Source organism: Alligator mississippiensis, chromosome 10 (genome assembly GCF_030867095.1).
Source record: "Alligator mississippiensis isolate rAllMis1 chromosome 10, rAllMis1, whole genome shotgun sequence".
Taxonomy (NCBI): Eukaryota; Metazoa; Chordata; order Crocodylia; family Alligatoridae; genus Alligator; species Alligator mississippiensis.
In genome coordinates, this window is record NC_081833.1 from 63,920,043 (window position 1) to 63,938,921 (window position 18,879).

The following is an 18,879-nucleotide window of genomic DNA, read 5'->3' on the forward strand; positions in this document are numbered from 1 at the left end:
ATTTTTATGACTTGGTCTTAAGGGAAAGATGCTGATGTATTACCAAAGTTGATGTATTTTCAGGGACCTGAACAGGGTGAAAAAGAATCACATTTAGGAACTTAACTCCACTTGGATGCCCAATAGAGTAGAATCTGCCTGCTGATGTATATATTTTTTCCACTTTGTCTCAGCTCAAAAGCATTTCTTCTTAAGTGCATGATGATAACTCTTTGCTGACTTGCCTCAGTCTAGTTATGATACTTGCATTTCACGCTGACCAATATTCGAGAAAACCTGTATATTTATCCTGTTAGAAGGAGAGACCATCATATGGCTGTATATGACAGAGTGAAAAGAAAGCTGACATAACAAAATGATATGAAATGTATGCAACCAAAAATTGTTTCATTTTTCAGGGTACAGCAGAACAAGAAATTAGTCCTTTTTTTTTTTTTTAAACTTTGCAGACACCAGGCTCTGGTATTACACTTTAATCAAATACTTTCTTTACTGCTACTGGGACAGATACTTCTAATAATGAGATTAGACCATATAAAATAAAGTTCAAGGCATAGACTTTAAGAGATCAGTACTTTACATTTTCCTTTAATGTACACAGGCGTTCTGGCTGCATGTGCTTAGTCAATATTTATGTAATGACACTTGCATATTATGTAAGCAACAAAGGGATTTGGTGAGTTCTTTGTGCTCTCTAATAAAGAAAATATTCACTTACCCAAGTCAGCCTAACAGACCTGAATAGGAAGTCTCACAAATAATCAACTTCGGTTAGGTTTGGAGATTTGATTCTTTGCAAGCCTACGCTTAGGCATCCCAATACAGTTAAAAAAAAAAAAGAGTCCTTGGAGATGTTATGGTGAACCAGGTGCTCCACAGAGAGGTTGGAAAGCCATAACTGTCTCCAAAGCATTATTCAGAAAGTCTAGGGACACCTAAAAGTAACCAAGAGGAAACAACATAGCACAGGGATCTTGGGTATCTAATTCATCCTTTCCATTAGGTTGTTCTTTTCACTTGTGATTCACATTGGCTGGTCTAATTTCTAAGAAAATTTCCTAATGATTTTAGAAGAAGGGAATGGATGGCAGGAGCAGAATCCACCTATTGTCCAATAGCCGAGAAGTTAGAGCAGTGGCTAAACTCTACCAAATGTCCCTGTGATAGCTCATGAAGATGCTCTCAAACAGTTCCTGTGCATCTCCTGCTCTGCACCTGCCAATCCCAGAAACGAGTAGGTTGAAGCTTCTGTGAGGGTACCACTGTCACCGATACTGAGAGCAGTGCACTTGAGAGCAGGGAGCTTCACAGCCCCGTTTCTGGGATTGGTGCATGCGGGGTGGGAAAAGACAGGCAAGGAATGAGCAAGCACTGCGGGCCCTTATGAACCTTTGCTTGATGCCTACGGAACCATTTCAATCCTTGTTTTACTCTGAGCTGTGCGTAGGCTGCTATTAAACCTCTTAAACTCAATTTTCTGTGGTCGCATGCTGTGGTATTGAGGTACTGACTTAGAAAATGGAAGAGCACTGGAAAATGTCCTCCTCCAGCAGCGCAAGCGCTCTGTCCAACAGCCTGCAGGACCCAGAAGGTGAGGAGCATGCATAAATGATGTTTGAGGGAAAGAGGCAGAAAATTCTCTGATGTATGCATCCGTTTGATGCCCATGCCCACATGGTTGCAGAAAACCTAGATCTGTTGGGTGTGTGTGAAATCCACAGAGCAACTCTGCAGCCTTGCAGTAGACTAGAAGGGAGAAAAAAGACAAAAAGATGCTCTCTTTCTGCTCACTCTGTGCACTTATCCAGCAGTTGGCCTGGCCAGTCAAGGCAACAGCCGGGCTCAGTATTTGAGCCTCAGGGAATAATCTGCCTTTTAAAAAAAAAAAATTACGTGCACATGGGGACTAATCTTACTCAGAAAGACCCATAAGTACTTGGATCCCAGCTTTGCAAGCTAAACTAATGCAATTCATCCTTTCCTCTCAACTGATCTCACTGGACTTGCTGTGTTTGTATGTGCAGTGATGTCAATACAGCTTTGAACAAGTGAGTCCTTGGGTACTATAAAGTATGTCGTAGTAAAAGCAGCGTTGTTATGCCACAGCTTGAATAGTTATCAGAATAAAATGCCTCGTTCCTTCAGGCAGGCAGATAAACATGTAAATATCAAGAGGCATAATAATATGCAACGGTAATTTGTAGTGCATTTCAACTAAGCATTGACAAATCCATTTGATACAGGCCTGATAAGATTTTTTTAATTTAAAGTGCTTAATGTGTTGTATGCATCAAAACTGATGAGTCGAGATAATGCATTTTAGTTATTTTTCCCCCCCATTTACCATCACTGACTAAAAGAATAAAACACTGTTATAATTTTCTGGCTCCTACTGTTTTGTTTTGTTTTATTGTGACATCAATCAAACAAAAAGTTTTATCTTTTTAGACATCCTGTAAAAAAACCTGCCATTTCATGATGAGGCTTGAGTCTTTGATCATGACATCTGTTACCAAGGTGTGTCTTTGATGCACTGTATCTTTTTTTTTTTAAATTGCAGTTCTGTTTCTTGGTGTCTGCCGCTGAACAGAACTTTTGGGAAAGAGACAGAGGTGGGTGTTTTGTTATTGAGACACAAATAGAGGCTGGGCTGTATGCTGCAAGTCCAAAATGATTTATTTTGCATTTAAAGGAATGAGAAAGGGGCAAAAGGAAAGGGGAAAGAGCATTCACATTTCTAACAGTAGGATATTATATAGCCCATTGTTATATGCTGTATCGATTAAGCTTCACAAAATGGTAACTTCACCCTACAGTATAGGACCAAAGGATACAGCACCATCCGAGTCAGTGAAGCTTCACCACTTTGTGCCAGGAAATTATTTAGTCCAGAACGTCTTTCGCTTCGGTTATTTGTTGTGACTCAAAATATTCTGAGTTTTTATTAGGTTTGAATTGAAATGCAGAGGCTGGAATACGTGACTGCAGTTTTCCTGAACCACTTGGGGATGGATGAAGAATTGAACTGGAAATCTTTTTAAAAGAACAGATACTCATTAGAAATCCCAGTGCTTCAACTGCTGGTATTAGCCAACAAGACCTCAAGAACAGTGTTTCGTACAATATTATGGGGAACTTTAGCTAAAACTCTGATGTGCAAAACTGCAAATAAACTTGAAAAATGACTCTCTCTGCTAACATCTCAGAACATCAAGGAGAAGCAGTTTTGGTTCTCTTTGGAAAATGGCATAGGGTAGCAGTAGCAGGAGCTCATATTTTTCCAAAGAAAATGAGCCACACTTAATTAGTAATCCAGAAAACAAGACCATTAGTCAGATGGAGATAACATAGAAAAATCCTAGAATGGTTTAAAAAAAATATGGAAGAACTAAAAGTAAAACGTGTGGATCCTTGTATTTGACAAACATGAACTCATAGCTCTGTGTTTTTTTTAAACAAAGGAAGATGGTGATGATGGGGAATTTGTATGTGATATGCTGTATAATCAGAAAGTTAAAACCATTGCACTTACCTCCTGTGTGTCCCCCTCTGTCTATCAAATCATGTTTTGGGTCACAGGTTGGAGCTCTACATGCAGTATATTGTCAGAGAGCGTGGGAGAACTCTTAACCTGGAGTGAGGTTCCCAATCCAGTTATACATCTCCTACTGAAATGCTCGCCATTGTTTATTAGTGGTAAGCAAAGTCTCTAGTTAGACAACCTCATAACCTCTTCTTAGCTTTGCCTCTGAAGCACTGCTGGTTTTTGGGAAGGCAGATAAGTGACCTGCATCATAGTAGTGCTATCAAAATAGATTCAGGCTTGTTACTAATCCAGAAACCTAAACATCCTCTTACATTAAAGGAATGGACTCAGATGGCAGTAACGTGAAACTGTTACCAGATCCACTTTCTTCTGTGCTTCTTAATACAGCTCAGACATGTCAAAAACAGAGCCCAAACCCTGCAAAACATAGAAATATTATCTAGATACTAGAGATTTTGTGATTACAAAACTGTCTATCCAAATTGATAGCAGTGTTCTGTCCTCTTCTTGAAAGACAAATGCAAAAGGGAATCTGACAGGTTTAAAGATACAGAAATTTGCACTGTCTTCCACCTTTTTTCTTCAGAGAGATTTGGTTTGGGGGAGCTCGCTGTGGGTACAAACTTGATATCTGTTGGGGGGGGGGGGCGCTCCACTCTGTCTTATCTGTATACAGATCTATCCTTTGTTTTTTGGGTGTTTTTTAGTAGCTAGGGTCAGGAGGGACCTGAACAGATCATCTAGCCTGACCCCCTGCCACAGGCAGGAATGAATGCTGGGTTCACAAGACCCCAGACAGGTGATCGTCCAACCTCCTCTTGAATTTGCCCAAGGTAGGGGCGAGGACCACTTCCCTGGGAAGTTGGTTCCAGATTTTGGCCACCCTAACTGTAAAATATTGCCTTCTGATCTCCAACCTAAACCTATTCTCCATCAGCTTATGACCATTGTTCCTCGTCACCCCAGGTGGTGCTGGGGAGAAAAGAGCTCTGCCTATTTGCTGTTGATCCCCCCTGATGAGCTTGTAGGCAGCCACCAGGTCCCCCCTCAGCCTCCTCTTGCTGAGGCTGAACAGGTCAGGTCCTTCAGTCTCTCCTCATAGGGCCCGTCTTGCTTTCCTCTCACCAAGCAGGTGGCCCTCCTCTGAACCCTCTCCAGGCTGGCTTCATCCCTTTTGAAGTGCGGCACCCAGTTGTCACTCATCTCATGTGGTCAAGCTGTTGTAAAACAAGACTCTTCTTCGGAATAACAGACCAGAATATCCATTTGCATTAGTTTTTGATTAATTATTATCTATATTGTCATTTTCTTCCTGTATGTTTAAGTTATCAGGATCTGGCCTTCTGAGATTTCCTTAGACCAGGCTATGCTATTCATTGGAGACTTGCCATCAGTGTAATTGCTCTGGAGTTGTAAGCTCAGTTCTTCAAAACTGCAAGCGTGTTGTTCATCCATGCACACATTTTTCAAGATCTGAGATTTTTTTGGTGCTCTTTGTTTTGGGGGACAGAAGGATGCCAGTGTTTTTTGTAAAGTGAAACTTTTTATACACATAATTGCTTCCAGTTTCAGAGACATACTAGAATAGGAAACAGACCTAAGGGTTTGGGGGTTTTTTGTTTGTTTGTTAGTTTTAATCTGATAGTTAATATTCGCTGTTACTTGTTTGACTGGCTTCCTTTTTTTTGTTGCCCTCCAAACGGGTCATGTTCACAAATAATCCAGATTCTAAATATACAGTGATTTTAATTGTGAAGCGGTCAGAGGTTAAAAGAACGTGTATCAAAGCCTCCTAGCAAATAGTGTAGGTGGTTTATTTTTATTGGTACCGTGCTCAAATACAGCCCGTAATTCTATTCTGTTGTATATATAGGTGCTTTTATTGTTCTCATTACCATATCATCAGAGGGCTTCAGAGACTTCCAGTGACCTCTGGTATATAGAGGAGAGAAAGAAAATGCTTTTTGGTTAAAAGTCCCTTGATTAGCTTAGAAGGGACAGCTTTCCCTTCCTGCTACCCCATGAATACATCATTGAGTGTCTATCTATATATATTAATCCTGGAAAAAAACCCAAAGTGAAACATTTTTTGAATGTATTTTTAGAATAATCAAATTAGCAGTGTTCATAACATCTGCAGCTATGCTGCAGGATGCCTACTCTAGTAGATTTAAAGTATTAATATTTGAAAAAATACCACTAGCATTTACACTTAAAGTATATTGGGTTTATGTGGTGATGATTCTATTTTCATAAACCTGGAGATTTCATAAACCTGAACATTTGAGCTAAGAGTTAAGGATGCTTCTTCTGGGCTAGATTCTGCCTAGGCTTTATGTAGGTGTGTAGCGGGGGGAGGAAACGAAGGAAAGAGGCCTGCCTCATACTGCTGCACAAAAGCTCAGAGGAGAGCAGGGATCATCCCAAGCTTCTGTGTTGAAGATAGGGAGAAGGCAGTCTTACGGTATCAATATATGCCAGCTGACAGAAGAATGTGGTTGGGACAGGTGGAGGGGACAGCCTGCCCTACTTATACAGCAATGTGTGTGGCCCTCCAGAGCATAATCTTTCTTCAGCATCCCTCTTCCGGATGGTACAAATGCAGTGTCACCAGCTCAGGACTTGGCTTAGCTGGCACAAACCAACTGCTGCCTCGTGTTTTTCTTGAGTAACCATATAATCATGTTGCTATAAATGTTGCCTTTTCTTCTCCAAATTCCTGCCTATTTTTCCCCCTTCTTGCATTAAGGACTTGATCTTGCACTGTTAAAGCTAAAAAGGTTTTCCTATTCACCTGATTGAGAGGTAATGCTCAGGACCTCTCTTAGTACAGTAGTGCTTCAGCCTGCACATCACCTTGGGAAGACCGGTATTCTTCAATTCCATGCACTTTTGGGAAATCCTTGCAACTGCATGATTTCCACCCAGGTGTAGATAATGAAATAGCCTGACTGATAACCTGATGTATGATGTTTTGCCTTCTAATCCAAGCCTATTTTGACCTCATAAATGGATATTGCTATTTCAAATGTATTCAGCAGCTGTGGTGTTTATTAATGAGTTATTTTTAGCATCTGTGCAAGTCTAAAATGCTGTCAAACTGAGGTAATTACAGGAATGGCCTCAAAACAACCTTTGGACAATCCTGTTTTCACAACAGAATACCTGATTTGATGACCTCATTCCAAAAAATGAGGTGAAAACACTTGGGGAGTGGGTAGTTTTTTTAAGAAAAATGTAAAGACACATCCTGGCACTTGTTCATATAATTTTAACCAGCTGTTACCAAATAGAAACTAGAAACATGTCCTACTTAGAAATACATAAAAAGAATAGGTATGAAAATATAACATCTATATGTCCAATTTACTCCTTAAGCAGTCTTCTGAAGCCTTTGGACCTGCTTCAGTGTTGTTCTAACTGTTGAATAGTCATTTCAACGAAAAGGTAGCAATAAACTTGTATATAAATTACTACTTTGCACTGGTGCAAATGAGTAGACTGGGTGCATGGGAATGGCAAATTAGGTATTTGTTTTTATAGTACTTTAAGAGGAGTGAATGTTGGAGGGGAAACCCTTATGTCAAGGAAAAAATACCATTTCTTTCAATAGGATTCTCTTCATAAAAATGACCCAGTGCTTCCTGAGAGAACAACTTTTATTTCCAAAGAGAATTCATAGTTGGTAGGGTCAGAAGGGACCTGAGCAGATCATCAAGTCCCACCCCCTGCCATGGGCAGGAAAGGATGCTGGGGTCAAACAACCCCAGCTAGGTGATTATCTAGCCCCCTTTTGAAGACCCCCAGGGTAGGAGTGAGCACCACTTCCCTTGGAAGTTGGTTCTAGCTCCTAGCCACCCTGACTGTGAAGTAGTGCCTCCTGATGTCTAGCCTGAATCTACTCTTGGTCAGCTTATGGCCGTTATTCCTTGTTACTTCCGGTAGCGCTCGGAAGAATAGGGACTCTCCCATAGCCTGCTGGTCCCCCTTGGCCAGTTTATAGATGGCCACCAGATCCCCTCTCAGCCATCTCTTGTGGAGGCTGAACAGGTTCAGGTCCCATAACCTCCGTTCATAGGACCTGCCTTGCTGCTCCCTGATCATGCAGGTGGTCCTCCTCTGGACCCTCTTGATGCTGTCCACATCCCTCCTGAAGTGCGGTGCCCAGAACTGGATGCAATACTCCAACTGTGGCTTGACCAGTGCTGCATAGAGGGGGAGAATCACCTCCTTGGACCTGCTTGAGATGCATCTGTGGATGCATGACAAGGTGCAGTTAGCCTTGCTGACCATGTGCTGACCACACTGTTGGCCCATGTTCATTTTGGAATCAGTAATGACACTAAGATCCTTTTCTGCCTCTGCACTGACGAGAAGGGAGTTCCCCAGCCTGTAGGTATGCTGCTGGTTCTTCCTCCCCTGGTGCAACACCTTGCACTTGTCAGTATTGAAACCCATCCTTTTCTCATCCGCCCACCCCTGTAACCTATTCAGATCTAGTTGCAGCTTGTCCCTCTCCTCCAGCATGCCCACTTCTCCCCACATCTTAGTGTTATCCATGAATTTGAACAAGGTGCTTTTCACCCCCTCGTCCAAGTCGCTGATGAAGATGTTGAACAGTGTGGGCCCGAGGACTGAGCCCTGGGGGACCCTGCTGCCCATATCCCTCCAGGTTGAAAAAGACCCATCCACTGCCACTCTCTGGGTGCGGCCCTCCAGCCAATTTGCAACCTATCTGACTGTTTAGGTATCGACGCCAGTCGCCTAATTTTTTAATGAAAATGGGGTGAGAGACAGTGTCAAAGGCCTTCCTAAAGTCCAGCAAGACTACATCCACTGCGACACCCGTGTCCAAGGATTTTGTGACCTGGTCGTAGAAGGCCACCAGGTTGGTCTGACAGGACCCGCCTCGAATGAACCCATGTTGGTTGCCCCTAAGCATGATCTCCCCTGCTGGCCCCTCACAGATGTGCTCCTGGATAATTTTCTCAAAGAGCTTCCCCAGGACCGAGGTAAGACTAATGGGCCTGTAGTTTCCTGGGTCCTCCTTCCTTCCTTTTTTGAAAATGGAGACCACATTGGCCCTTTTCCAGTCCTCCAGCACCTCTCCAGAGCACCATGAGTGCTTGTAAAGCTGTGCCAGGGGTCCCTCAATGACGTCTGCTAATTCCCTCAGCACTCTGGGGTGGAGATCATCGAGACCTGCTGATTTAAACGCATCCAGTCCCTCCAGAAGTTCCCTGACTAGGTCATCACTTACCCTGGACCTGGCAGCACCTACCCTGCTCTTTCGGGGATCCCAGTGTGGGGGATGCCCCAGTCCCTGCTCAAAAAGATGGAGGCAAAAACATTGTTAAAGAGGTTAGCTTTATCATCTGTTGTGACCACCAGATTTCCTAGCGTATCCTGCAGAGGCCCTATGTTACCCAGTACCTTCTTTTTACCCCCTATGTATTTAAAAAAGGACTTCTTGTTATCCTTGATCCAGGTCGCTAGTCTCAGTTCCATCTCTGCCTTAGCCTTCCTGACAGACCCCTACAGTCTTGAGCAATGGAGGTATAATCCTCCTTGGTGATGGCCCCTCCCTTCCATTGGGTGTATGCCTCCTTTTTAGCTTTGAGATGTTAATGGATGCTTTTGGTGAGCCATTCAATTCAAGCTGAAAACTGTTACTTGGCTTTTTCGTGATTCTTGAAAATAGATTTTTTTTTCTCCAGACTTGTTCTCTCCGTGAATCTTCATTTCTGGCCATTGAAGTTTCTGGATAAGTAATCAATATGAAACGGTCAGTGAGGGTTATGATACCCTCCTGCAATCTGTTTGCTCTGTGTGTGTGTGTGTGGGGGGGGGGGGTGGAGGGCAGGGGAAAAGACAGAAAGAATTTTCATGAGAAAGGTAATTGGTAGTAGCTGTTAAAAAGCATTATATAGGATAAATATAGGTTTAAGAAAAATATAACTTATATTAGCAAATTGCCCATCAAGAATGATGGGGTGGGGGGGGTGCCGGGGATGGAATCCTGCATCCAGCCCTGCTCAACCCCCCCTGCTACTCTAGGTCTGGCCCCGCTCACACCCCCCCCCCCCCCACTCCAGGTCCAGTCCTGCTCCACCTCCACCCCACTCTGGGTCTGGCCCTGCTCAACTCCCCCTGCCACTTCACCCTCCTGGCCTCTCCGAGTCCAGCCCCATCTCACACCTCCCTGCCCTGGCCACTTTGGGTCTGGTCCTACTCTGCCCAACTCCAAGTCCAGCCCTGCTTTATCCCCTATCCCCACCACTCTGGGTCTGGCCCCACTCTACCCCCTCTGCTCCGTCTGGCCTGCATACGCCTCCCTGCCCATTGCCTCCCCATCCCTGCCCAACTGTTCTGGGGGAGGCATCGTGGCTGGGCAGTGGGGGGGAGGTGGTACCGCCAGCATGGTTTCCCCCCCCCCCCCCGCTTCACCCTCAGGCAGGGAGGCTTGGGGAAGCCCCGCTGCTCAGGCAGCTGGGGCGTGTTCGCCACTGCTACATACTTCTCCAGCAGCAGCTCCAACTTGGGCCTGTGCAGCCTGGGCTACACAGCCAATCTCTGCCCACCCTCAGCGGTGCATATGCAGTTACCCAAAAGCATTACAGATGGGTAGATGCAAAGACAGACAAAGCCTTTTATTATATTAGAATACTCCTAGTTTCCTAAGCAGACCTGTTTAGTAGGTTATCAAAGGTATTCCAACTGATCTCATTCTTTTCTAGGTTGGGATAGGTTTTACTACATAAAGAATTTAAAAAAGTGCCCTCCTCCATCCCCAAATCCTTCTTATTTAGGACCTTCGTTTGCAATGCATTGGATGTCATAGAAAGTTCAGAGCATTTGAGTTTTTTTATTTGTAAAAATATGACTTTCAGACTGTTCCAAAAAATTGTGTGTAATTTTAACTTCATTAACTTCCTGTTCTGTCATAATAGTTGAACAAGGATTTCTTCATGAGCAGTATTCAAATCAGTTTTTAATGAGCTATTTAATTAAAGGCTAATTGAGGTGAATTCATTAAAGATTTCTAAATTATGCTTATCAGGGTAGCTATGTTTTAAGATAAGTTTTAAATATTTGTTTTATACTACATTGTTTGATCATAAAAGCACATATAAAATTACTTTTTAAAATGCCTAATTAGACTTTGTATGCACTTTTCTTCCATAATGCCCTATTAAAGCTGTTAACATATATGAATTTAGTGTTGGGTTTGCAAGATAAGAAATGACAAAGCTATTATAGTGGGTTTTTTTTTTTTTTGGTCTTAAACAGTAAAGAATTCAAGGGTCTATGGGGATCTAATGATTTCATGGGGCTCTTATTAATCTTACAGTTCCTAGTTGGAATTTTTTATGCATATCCTTTAGCTTTGGTGACTATCCTATACTGCAGGGTAATTGTGCTGGGAATACCATTACTTGAATGTAATACAAGTCTTTTCCTTGCTGGAGGAGTCAGCCAATTAATGAATGAGTGCATTAATTAATAAATTGAGTAGATTTTTCTTTCTGGAAATAGCCACATCATCTTGGGTCTGATAGGATCAAAGTGAGTTCAGAGAGTAGGTACAGTCCTTTAATTTTGTCTCTAAGGGTACACACATTTGCCATACTTAATCTAGGATCACTAAGCTTACTTTAAGCTAGGGGTGGGCACAATACAGCCCGTGGGCCAGATCTGACCTGTCAAGGGATTTTTATCCAGCCCACAACAGGTCCTTTTGCCCCGCACACCCCAGGTGCGGGGGTGGGGAGAGGTGGGCAGCTCAGGCTCTGGTGTGTGTGGTCAGTCCTGTTGTGCCCAGGTGTGAAGTGGGGCTGGGGCAGCATGGCAGCTGGAATCACTTCCTGATAGCCCCCAGGGTTGTGGCTCATTCCAGCTGCCACTGTCAGTCTACACTGTTTTCCTAGCCTTGCTACCCAGGCACACTGGCCTGTCTACCCCGCACCCACCACCACGGGCACTGGATGGAGCAAGCAGGTGGGGTCTCCAGGGAGACTGAGCCATTACCTGCATGGGCCATGTGCTGCCAGCCAGGCAGATGGGATAGGGCTGCAAGCAGATGAGGAGCAGCATCTGGGAGCAGGATGGAAGGACAGGGCTGGGACTGGGATCAGGATCATGGAGCAAAGACAACGTAGGGCCAGGGCCCAGGGCAGAGCTACAATCCACTGCCTGCAGATCCCTGCAATGGGTGCCAGCTCCATGGGTATGGGGATGCAGGAAGTGGATCATAGCTCTGCTTTGGGCCCCAGCCCTGCACTTTAATGGCCCCACAATTCCAATCCCAGCCCTACCCTGGCCCTGTCCATCCATCCCATGCCCAGGCACTGCTCCCCACCTGTCTGTGGCCAGCCACCCTATCCATCCGTCTGCCCAGCCAAACGCACCTGCTCTTGCGGGTCCTGGGTGAGTCTCCATGGAGACCCTGGGATACCTGGGCAGTAACAGTGTGGGGCTGGTCCCCAGGGTCTACCCTGGGCCACTTAGGGAGTTTTAGTGAGCTGTTCTGGGTGGGGGAGGAGGTGTTGCTGACCTGACCCACAACAACTCACCAAAATTCCCTAAAGTGGCTCTCTGGCTCAAATAATTAGCCACCCCTGCTTTAAGCAGTGTAATCATAGATCAGGAGTGGCTTGTACACACATTTGCCTGTGCTGGCATCTGCACAAGTAAACCAATCTAAGTAACTTGGTATGAGGGGAGGGGCCAGAGGGATCAGGGAGCTGGCAGATCCACCCCACTGTGGGTCCATGAGGGGGTAAGCCCATAGCAGGGGGTTATCTGCACAAGGGTGAGAGGTTCAGGGGACTAAAAGTCAGGGTATTGGGTTGGTAGGGGGTGGGAAGGGGGGCAAAAGATTAGAAGAATACAGGCTGGGGCTGGGACTGGAGCAAGTAGCTGAGCTTTCCTAGCCCCAGGTCTATACTCCAAATGTGTGCAGATATTCAATAGATTGGCCTAATGCATTCTCAATCTTACTTCATCTCTGCAGGAGAACTAATTTAGATTGGGCTGGTCATTTTTCGCCCAATCTAACTTCCCTAAGTGTTTGTACAGATCAGCAGTTAGATCAACTTAAACCTTATTAGGTCAATCTAAGTGTAACATCCAATCATACCCTAAGCTGAGATACCTGAATTGTTGTTTTTGTGATATGAGAAAATTAAAAAGATAGAATAAAAACTCTGGGGAAAACAACAGTCTCCAGAATTTGTTTACATTTCCTGAGGTTCCAGTGGTTTAATATAAATAAATGGGTGAGCGGGAAGGGAGAAAAAAAAAACTTTAGTAAAATGTTATGTCATTCTTGAGACCACATTAAAGCAAACATATCCATTTTTAGTTTTTTCTTCCATCCCATTTCTCTTCCCCATTTCATTCACTCAAGCACCAGAAGTTGACAGCCTACCCAGCCTTCCCATGGTTTTGATGTACTCCTGATTCAAGTATGCCTCATTAAATGCAGGACATTCCCACTGCTGATGTGAGGGGAGGAGATTATTAGTGCAGCAGTGGCAGCAGGAGCTAAAACTGAGTAAAATATTATTGGTTATAGATTCATCAATTTCATCTTGCACTGGATTTGACTTGAGATTGATAGGTCTGCGTTTCAGGTCTTCAAGATGTTACTGCAGCAGATTGACGTGATCTTCAGCTATGCATTTTTTTTTTAATGTTTGTGAATAGAGATACTGTATCTTTGCCTCATTGTCATGATCCCAAGAATATTTGAATCACATATTTTTTTAAAGGAGGTATAGATAGAGAGAGAGAGAGATGACTTATCTACCTAATATTTTACATGATACTATTGATTTGCAAGCTACATTTGTGTTCATTGAAGAGAAGGGTCCACATCAATTTCTAGTGCTTGAACATTTGGTTCTTGGTCAGGTACTTAATAATAGAGCCATTCAATCTTTCTTTTCTGCTATATGACCAAACTATGAAAATGAAGGTTTTCTGATGATCTGATCTGAAAATCTATTTATTACCAAAACAAAATTTGGAAATTGTCATTTGGGGTTTCATGAGGTGTTTCATTCAAGATAAGACATATTTCTTTCAATTTTTAGTTTTTTAAAAAATATTTTAAATTATATTTTGTCCATGCCAGGCAAAAAGTTGAAACGATGACATTAAATTGATAGAATTGTGGAATTATAGAAAATTAGATTTGGAAGGGACCTCAGGAGGTCATCTAGTTCAAATCCTGGCTCAAAGCAGGATCATTCCCAACTATATAATCCCAGCCAAGGCTTTGTCTACCTGGATCTTAAAAATATCTAAGGATGGAGTTTCCACAACCTCTCTGGGTAGCCTGTTCTAGTGCTTTACTATTAATGGAGTTTAATTAATGGAGTCCCCATTTTTTTTCAATCAAAGATGTATTTTGGTTGAATAAGATTTTGTCCAAAATAAGTTTCTAGCCCTATTTAATCATGATTAAAATAAATATAAACTCTCCAGTTGAGTCATACCAATTGCTTTTCTGAAATACCATTTTGCTATAAAAATATTCTGTTAACATATTTCTCAAGCTTTTCATTCCAGTCTTGAAATTAATTATTGTGGGAAACTGTTTTCTTGCAAATGAACAGAAACTGTTGTATCCGTTCTGTCAGTGTAAACACTTTCAACATACTTCTCAATTTGTTTACTATTCCTTTTTCAATCTTCAGCATACACATGCTGACAAAAGTCTGCCCAAATGTCCCGCTTTTCTAATGGAGGATAAATCACTTGGATTTGTAGTTTTAGGTTTCCTCTCTAAAGTTGCTAGTATTTGGCTTCAATTACATATGACCAAAGAGGGTAACTACTCCATATTAACAAGGGCAAACAAGGTTCTTTGGGTAAATCTGATATATTTTATTAGACTAACTCAAATGGTTGGAGAAATTCTTCTTGGAAAGCTTCCTCAGTCTGATGAAGGGCATTTACACCTGAAAGCTTGCTAAGAATTTTTCCAACTGTTTGAGTTGGTCTAATAAATCAGATTTACCCAAAGAACCTTGTCTCCCTATTCCATAGTAATGCATTTTAGAGAATTAACAAAAGTCTAATTTAGCTTTAATAAAAATGGCCTTTGAAAGCATTTGCATGTGATAACCCTAATTGCAAAATAAAACAATTATCTTTCAACTCATTGGAAATAACAAAAGTGTAAAATGCCTTTATGAAATTGGATAGACCTTGAAGAAAGTACATAATGTGGCATTTTTAACAAGTTGAGTTATTTTCGTTGCTGTGCTATAAATGTATTGGGAAAGGCTGAATTATGGCAAGATTACACCAGTTTAGCCTCTTGCGTTTTTAAGAGTTTTGTTTTTGCCAATATCTCTTTACATAGCACTTTTATGCACCTGGAAAATACAGCATATGAAACTGAATCTGAGTCTTAACTGACTACATTCTAATGAATTTGCACATTTTACCTATAATACCACAGCTGCAGATATTTTCTTGGTCTCAGCAACTCAGAAACTTTCCTTTGGAGCTGGATCCTATATTGTGACATATTAGACCTCCTTCTAGTCGCATCAATTTGAATAGCAAAGCAAGTATCTCCTACTTTGTTTTATATTTTGATTACAGTAACATCCCTCACATATGTTACTGGGGTGCCAGTGTACTGAGCCCTATATGACCAGTGATAATAGTTTAAATAGATAGGACAGAAGAATAGTAGTAGAAAAGACGTACTGAACTTTTATTTTTTTATTAATACCATGTGTTGCAGATGGGGACCAGAGAGACAGAAAGGCTGTCACTTGCTCACCATCATCATCATCACCTAAGAATCTTTTTGTGTCATGACCAGGAACTAAACTCTTCCAGGCTGGATTGGTGTATAATGTTCTGAGTAAGCTGACTTGAAGAAGACCTGGCTTTCCCTTTACTGAGCAGTTATTATCTTAAGGTGTATATTATACCTGGATTCCCCAGCTTTCACTGGATTCCAGTTGCTACAGACACAGCTGTGTTGGTTGTGACCTAGGTTGAATAAAGCTGTCTGAAAAATTGGGAAAAAATGAACACTTCTTCAAATGTTCTCTCTTTTGGGGTTTTCCTTTTGAAATTTAATAACTATTGATCAGCTCTGCAGTTGGACACTGGAAGGAGGGCAAGAGGGGAAAAGTAACCAAACAGCATTTGACATTTTTGTTTTTTATAGGTTTTTACCGCAGTACATTTTTTTGGTTGTCATTTAGTTATATATATATTTAAGCAGGTGACTATTAAATATATATAACATAGGCCAGATTTTTTTATATATATGGATAACGCAGGCCAACTTTTTCTCCTGTGGCCAACCATCAAAACTCTAAAAGAGTGGAGATGTGTGAATTATAATTCATGACTCAGAGTGCCAGCTGTAGCGCTGACAATGGTCAGAGCACCTGAAAGACTTTTCTAAATGATCTCACTTTTATTCCTTATTAGGCCCTTTCTTCCACCATACTCCTGCCAATGTCATGGAGGAGAAACTGTGGGTGCAGGAAGTGGTTGGGGTAGCTTTACTCCACTGGAGGGTGCTCTCCATTAATGAAATTGCCTACTGGCCATTTTCAGCTTGCAGCATGGAGGCTAGATTACATCTGGAAACCAGGTCCTCCAGCTGTATGTGATACTACAATAGGAGGGACAAGTTGAAGTGTAGAGGGGATGGCAGCAGGGTAGGGAGGTAACTTTAGAACTAATATTGCCTCATGGAGAGTGAGTGAGCATTGGATTATGCCATGTGTGTGCGCATGCGCTAAATATTTATATTTCGAACAATACATGTATTTGGCATAATCCAATTTAAGAACCCTCAAAGCATGCTAATAGTATTTACCACTTTTTTCTGAGGGAATATTTTCCTACTTTTTTCTGAGGGAGTAGGATGAGTAGCGTGCAGGTAAGGGGATGGATGCAAAAAGAGTTGCCCTCTCAGTGGGATCAGATTTAGGCCATTTTTTCATTAGAGAGTGAAGCCCAGCAGCTCCCATTAAACAACAGAAGGTGATGGGTGCTCATCCTTTTTTGAAAATCTAGCCTCATTTGTGGATACCAAACGCTTGGGAGAATCATGGGACTAAATATATTTATACTATTGTTGCACTGATTAAAATGATATGCCCAACCACTAGTGACACCAAAGATATGGATAGATACAAACTAGACCAATGTACTTTCCTAATAATTCTTTAAAACCCTTGTATAAGTGTAGATACTTCCTTCTTTCTTTGGGTTCAGTACAGAACAGTTCCAACAAGTTTGTATTTGGTTTGGGTTTGTTCTGTTGGAGGGGGGAAAGCTCGAGTTATCTTGCAAGGGGCCAGATAGTTCTTGTGTCTTTGTGTCTCTGGGAGTCCATTTGTTCTGTAAAATAAGCTTACTGTAAAATAAATTAATATAAACATCAGTTTTTAGAGAGAGATGTTTGTTAGGTGCACCAAGCTTACTTATTTACAACATTACCATAGTGTCTTCTCCCTGTGGTGATTAATACCATCATACACCTGCTTGATTTCTTGTGATTCTATTTATTTTCTGCTTTTACACCTTAAGATTGAAGGTCTGAAAAACAATAAAATACAGTCAGTCATCTTCCTGAAATAATATGTCAATGCATTTAACCCTTTCCTTAGCTCCTGGTTTATCATGGAAGATATACGACAAATATTTGGAAAACAGAAAGATTTAAGTGCATTTGTGGCTAAAATATTATTTAGATGGAAAAGGGTTGTTTGTGGTCCTGTTAGGGAGAGATCATTACTATAATATGAGTATTTCTAAATGTGTTTTGCTACACACATGCTAAATGGGGCTACAATGTTTTATAAAAGAAGAGAGAGCGAACTTCAAGCTAGAGATTACCTACCACCCTGTTTCCCATGATATCTTAAAGTTTAGAGAATGCAGGTGAGGGGCAGCAGATTAAAACACAACCCTGGGAATTGTTTTCCTTTAGATGGTGGTGAGTCTGTCGAAAGCAATAACTCTGAGCCTAAGGTAAGTTTTGAAGTATGGACTTTTCCACCTTTCTTTTATTTTGAATGAATCTTGCATCACACCATGAAATTATTGCATGTACATTGCATTCAATCCACTATAAACATCTGAAAATCTGCTTTTGTTGCCTCCTGCAGCTTATATTTCCTTCATACTCTGGAGGCTACAAACATTGCAGAAAAATACAAGCAATCAGATTTGCCTTGGAGGTCACTAAAAGTTAAAATACACTTTGTTCAGAGATTGGTCATCAAAAAATGGTGTTAATGAAAATGTACAGTTTTTTATTATTTGTTTAATTTGCACTATTCCGTTGTGTTTGAACAGGTTGTGGGAGCACAGAAAAGCAGTTGCAGCATCGAGACTAGAATTATAATTATCATAAATCTTCAAAATTTTATGTTCAAAAGTGGGAAGCTAGAGAACTTTGCATAATTTAGTTGGCATTTAGACACAGAAGCCAGAAAATTCAAGTGTAATTCCACACCACCCCCCCCTAATACTATGCATATCATAGAAAGTTGGATCTGGTATGCATAACAAATCAGAAACAATTCTTAATATATGATAAAGCATGTGGAATTAAACAATTACAGTAATTTGAGGAAAGTAAATTACTATTTGAAGGAATACTTTATTTCCTGAAATTATCCTAAAATTAAATGCACTGCTTCTTTAAGAGTCTGGTATCCTATGAGGCATCATGCTTTAGATAAGTTAGATAATGTTCTGACTGAGTAAATGTTAACAGAGTGGTATACAGAACAGTTCGCAGATTTATCAGTTAGCAGAATGAACTGGGAACTCAACCCTCAACCTAGAATGATTTCTTAAAAATGCTTTCAGATAACAACCCTTGTAAATTAATCTATTTTGGTGCTAGATAGCATGGACAGGCACTACAGGATGAAAAAATGATTAGGTACACAAAGTAAGGAGCTCTCTAGACTGAAAAACTTCCAAAATTGATGTATATTCATTAGGAATGTGCAAAGCAGGCCCTACTAGATTCAAATTTGGATTCAGCCCAAATCAGGGACAGCGATTCGATTAGTTAATTCGGATCACTGTCCTTGATTCAATCTGACTGAATCCGAATGTGAAGATTCAGTGCTAATTCGGAGAATCAGCGATTTGGACATAGACACAGCTTAAAATTTTTTTTCTACGTACCTTGAGGTACCAGCACAGCTTGTGAACACTGTGATGAGGAGTACAGGGGAGCCCCCCGTGTGCTTGGCAGTGAACCCAGAAGTGGACCAGAAGTACTTTCAGACCACTTCCAAGTCTGCTGGGGAGGACATGGGTCC

The 18,879-nt window shown here is 41.6% G+C and overlaps 1 long non-coding RNA gene across 3 annotated transcripts in view; it reads left to right on the top strand.

The window, feature by feature from the left end:
- LOC102571974 (uncharacterized) overlaps positions 1-18,879 on the top strand; it is a 357,536-nt gene that overhangs the window by 309,065 nt on the left and 29,592 nt on the right. For 2 of the 3 annotated variants that reach the window (XR_002091910.2, XR_009455297.1), the window contains one exon: positions 15,312-16,979. The exons of the other annotated variant lie outside the window; for it this stretch is intronic. This is a non-coding gene — a long non-coding RNA (uncharacterized LOC102571974). Of the gene's footprint in view, positions 1-15,311; positions 16,980-18,879 lie in introns of those variants that run through there. 3 annotated transcript variants of the gene reach the window in all.